Consider the following 5,274-nt stretch of genomic DNA (forward strand, 5'->3'; position numbering starts at 1 on the left):
AAACACCGTGGCCACAAAGCAATTCACCATTCCTGTTTTCCTTATTGTTGAAACTACTGCAGGCATGCTCCCGCAAAATGTACACGCTTATGTCAGTCTTAGTGCGCATTAAGGAGGGTAGCTGTTTTGATGGTACAAAACCGCGATTTTGTTTTTGTGTGTCTTATTCTACCAATGTGCGCGCTACGGCCATTTTTTGCGGTACAGCACTGTGAGTAATATGAAAATATTCCAGCTGGATGTAGCCGACTTCCTGGTTGCACATCTCTCCGCCTCTTTTGTTTGAAATAGCGCATTTTACCACGTGAAACTAGGGAACGGGTGCCGTGTGTAATGGCACACCTGCCACTACACAACTATAAAACGGGTGCAACCCTGATCGCAATCTAGCCAGTTGAAGACAAGCAAGACAAGCGAGTTAGCTGACTTCACGTCGTTCAGTACGCGAAAATACACTTCACCGCAACCTATTTTTACGTTTTGTTTTGGCCCCACATGCAATAGGCCGTCTATAATTCCTTCCAAGAGTGGAACAAAAGGTAGGTAACTTCGTTTTTTACGTAGTATAACAGACTTGCTGATAATATGTGGTGAGAAGGATTGCGTGTACTGGTTGTCGAAATATAATGGCTGCACTTTGCTTTATTTCATATTTTCACATATACGATAATTTTATTAATCTACTAGCTGTACTCTGCTATGCAAGATGATGTATTCTAAAGGATGCGTTCTATATAAACATAAGTTAATTGAGGTGATGTTGCTTTCTCCGGTTCTAGTCCCTTCAGTGTGGCAGACAAGGTGAGGGCGAGGTCGCCCCAGTCAATTTATGAAATAGCTAAAGTTTGAATATTTATTTCCTAAATGATTGAATGTAAATATTGAATTGGGTGTTCTAACGCCTACTTATTACAGCATTGCAGCACAGCCCCCCGTAGGATACAGCAATTTGCGCAATTTTACAAATAACACTAGTTTTTTAAATACTTGCCAACAAAAATATGCCGTTATTCACTTCAAATCTTGAAATTGGTGGCCGAAATAGCGCGGGAACCGCTGTCCATGTTATTCTCGACACTGGCATGAGGTAAACCAGCTCAGTGAGATAACAGCGTTTCCTACAATCCTTAGAGCGAATTCAGGCGTTGCGATGGTTTAGTCAGCGTTTAAATGAGCGGTAATACATGGATTTTTCTGATGTTCGTACTTGACGCTCCCGACGTTATTGCGGCTTCGTTTAGTACGCTTCATCACAGCTTATGCTTGCCTAAATTCAAAGCAATTTATACATTTGTTAATGCAGAAGGTAAGAAGGCTCTGCAAGCACGCTAATTGCAGCGGTTCCCCTTGTCCACGTGTTCGTGGCGTAATGGTTTTAATATCGGGCTTGTGTGCTAAGGGTCCGGTGTTTCAATCCTGCCGTCGGAGAATTTTCATAATCATTACTTAATTATTGCTAACGCAGTTCTTTTTTAAAGAAGATTACTCTGCAAAGTCACGAAGCCGTTTCAAGCCATAAGGACGCAGTTTAGGCAATTCCGTGTACCACACATTATTTCCATGCTGGTTGAACTTCCCTGCTTCCGGCTATCGTAGACACTAGCGCTACAGTTCCCTCTGATAACTTTATGAAAAGTCTACGATTGAGACTACCAGCGCACGCGCCCACTCGGTTGGCCCGCGTTTATAGCGGTAGCGGCGCTCCGTCGCAAGGGCCCACGAGCTTCGTGCCATCAAGTCCACTGACGTAATGTAATCTAACCAGTAGGAGAGCATTGCGTGGACATTGTTTACGGTGCTGTTCGTGCAACCGGCTTCAGTATCGAAGCTGCAAATATGCAAATTCTGTTTCGATAATCAACATACCAACTGATAGCGCTACCAAACTCAAGTAAATTTATTTTGCATCTTGGAGCGCGTTTCTTCAATATCTCCGTTATAACACGCGTGTTCAAAGCAACAAGTTGAGCAATTATACATCGAATGCACTGCGACGGTTACTCAGTCACGTAGTATCCGCCATGCGGATATAAATCACGAAGGAATCTTCGTCTCATCGGGTAAACCTTATGTGTTTTTAGAAAATCTGTTTCGTTGAAAATACATCACCCAGTATATTTGAGCATTTCTCATACAAAAGTTCCTGCAACACAGCCAGCTGTCTTTCGCATAGTATTGTTGGTCTCCATGTCGTGCGAACTAGAACAAACTTGTCTCCAGGTGATATTTCACGAGAAATGCCTTCTAAGTATTTTTATTTGATATAAATATTATTTATGTAATAATTGTTATTCGCCACCGACCTTTCAGCACTTCCCGTTCACAGAAGTTGACTAGTTAGCTAAAACCTTCATAAAGCTTTTATTTTTTTTTCTGTCTCGTGAAATTCCTCGGTCTACGCTACGTGTCTTTGTGACTAGTCTTGGTGAGTACTTGTTACCATGAACAGCTGTCATCGGAATGTTTGGGCGTTTGTAGTTATGGAAGCTACCTTTCTCTTGCAGGCCAGCGAGTCATGCATTGCTACCTAAATATGCAACTGCTAATTCTGGGTATCATCGGCTTTGGTAAGATAACTTTGGTACCGTACTGCGACCGCGTTATCATAAAACTGTAGCATCGTAGCCGCCACTGCCATAATGATTCCCTACTAACTTCGTCAATCTAGTTTTACAGTATTCTGAATGACAGACATCGACAAAAATTAGTGTTGTTAATGGTTGTTATAATAGGGTTACAAGAGTGCTTTAGTTGTGTTCTTAAGCTTGAGCTACTGACAGTGATCTGGGTTTTTTTGCTGTTAGGTACTTGTATATTCGGACACTTTGTGTTGTCCCTTGATTTGACTTTGGTTGTGCTATAGTTGCTTGCTTTCCCCCAGCTTTTTGTACCTTCTTCTCGTTCCTTTTCTTTTTATTTCTAGCTTTTGTGTGGGTGTGCATGACCGCTTTACATCGATACTTCTGACTCCCCCCCCCCCTCCCCGCTACTGTAATGCTCGGTATCTAAATAAATGTACATTGCACCAGCTCAGATCGAACGCCTATAACTGTGGAACTTGACGGTCGAATTCACTCATCAATGAGTAAAAAAAAGTTCTGTGTTTAGTAAGATAGGCGTTGTTGACTTTAACAGGAGTGATATTTCGCTATCGACAAACAGTCACCGCTGACAATGAAGTGAAGCGAGAAAAACGATGTGTGATACAGGGAAGTCTGTGCTAGTAAAACTGTCGCAGTGCTTGCGTGCGAATCAACAAAACTTCATGATAGACGACATGATAGGTAATATGATATTCAATGGTTGCCTTGTTCAGCTTTGTAAATTATGAGACTGTGTCGTTGTGGCGGATAGGTTACACTACACATTTAGCACGTGCCACTTTCAGTTTCTAAGAAGAGTAATCGGCTAAATGATCTGCCGCTGCCTGGTCCCTTGACAAGCTCACAGTGAGCAGGAAATTCAGTATTTCATTTAGTAACCAACTAAACTGTATCGTATTAGTAGAGTTTGTAAACATGCATATGTGGACGAAGATTATCGATTGAACAAAAAAAAAAGAAAGACTTCTTCTCATTTTATTCCATTTAACCACTTGAAGAGGACCGTAGAGCACAAAAGTGTGAACAGAACCATACCAAGTCCTTTCTCATCCACAGACCAGCAAAGAGAGCGTCGTTTTGGAGCCCGGCAGAGTTGGGTGCACAAATGCAGCCAGTTAACCTCGTTCCCGTTCATTAACTAGGCAGTTTCGAAGCATTAGACGTTTTTTTTATTCGTGTATTTGGCACCTCCTAATGTATTAAACGTGCTCCAACGGCCCTGCAGTGGAAATAAAAGTTGGCTCATGATGATGATCAATGCACTCAGAGCGCTTGAACAGGGAATGTCGCTGGTGCCAGCGATGGAGAGCCTTGTTTTCGTCAGGCCAGGAGCTTCTTTAATTAGCAGCGTTTAGTCGCGCGCGGCCCAACTAGTTTAAATAAATTACTGCGCCTTGTGTACTTGCATCCAAATCATGTTGTCACCACAAGTCTCACCATCACAGTACATCCCTCGCTTCCTTCACATGCTGCAGCGGCACGCGCACGCATTCTTTTTTTTTGTCCCCTTCTTTAACATAGACCTACTGAGCCTCATCTAGTACTTAGTTTTGCATCAATTTCGTGCTACTTTTACAATGCAGTTGTGATGCCGAAAAATTACCGAGAAGAATGTAAAAGAAATTATATTTTTCTACCTTTCAGTAAAATCCGCAAACGACCCATGGACCATTGCCACAGGCCATAGCAACGGTGTGGCGTTTCAAATATATAGATTGCAAATGTACTTGGCAAACACTGACATGAAGTGCAGTATGTCACGCTTGCTTCAGAAATGCGCATAAAGTTCTCGTTGCATATCACACCATGAAGGTTTCTGTTGTGCTATATTATAGAAAAAATGCGTGTTTCTTTCGCAGCTGTTCTGGCTATTGCACATGGATACCCCGGATCAAACCCGGATGTTGGCTTGGTAGCACGAAACAACGAAGAACGTGAAGGATTCCTGGATGGCGTGAAGGATTTCTTTCAGCCTGCAGCAGATGCCATTCAGCATAACGTAGTTGATCCTGTAAAGAACTTCTTCGGCGTTGGCTCGGACAGCAACGTGTAATCTACGTTACCCCTTCGAAATCACATTACAGCGCAAAATGCTGTGCAGCTTTACGAAAGACCGCTGTCGACGCCACAAGCAAGTTGCAACCGTGGTCCTGTTGCACTTATTTAAAGGATTAGTTTGGCAGTTCATGTGTTGGGAAACACTCGCGCATAAGGCAAACTTGTAACTTGGCCGCTTTGGGTTAACTGTTGGGCACATCTTATGGTGCTTACCATAAGACGTGTTCTGCTGGTATTCTTTCTTTTCTGGATGGTGTCTAATTTTCTGGGCTTTTGTATAAAAATAAATTGCAAGGAATAATTACGCGTGACATTGTCACCGTGGCACAAGTACTGTGTTACTCGTCGCACCTGAAGAGACACAGCGCTATGGTAGCATATGAATAAAGAATCAATGATCGCAAAGTGCATTTAATTACTCAACCGTCCAGGGGCATCTGCACTCTCCAGGCGTTTGGTGTGTTGTGATCCCACCGATCCGAACCCACTGGGTGTGGACCTTCTGGCGCACAGTCGTGCGCCGCACGGTGGTGCCCGGCGTTGCCGGAGGGACCCGACATCGAGAGAAACACTATCGCATTTTCATGTTGATTATGCTACTATTTTGCCATCG

General features: G+C 43.1%; 1 long non-coding RNA gene across 1 annotated transcript; it reads left to right on the forward strand.

Annotated features, from left to right (window-relative positions):
• The first annotated feature begins 363 nt into the window (after window positions 1-363).
• LOC142590496 (uncharacterized) lies at window positions 364-5,066 on the forward strand. The gene is made up of 3 exons (XR_012830166.1): window positions 364-539; window positions 2,505-2,567; window positions 4,463-5,066. It is a non-coding gene; the product is annotated as an uncharacterized LOC142590496 (long non-coding RNA).
• The last annotated feature ends 208 nt before the right edge of the window (window positions 5,067-5,274 follow it).

This window comes from Dermacentor variabilis, chromosome 8, assembly GCF_050947875.1.
Source record: "Dermacentor variabilis isolate Ectoservices chromosome 8, ASM5094787v1, whole genome shotgun sequence".
NCBI classification, from domain to species: domain Eukaryota; kingdom Metazoa; phylum Arthropoda; class Arachnida; order Ixodida; family Ixodidae; genus Dermacentor; species Dermacentor variabilis.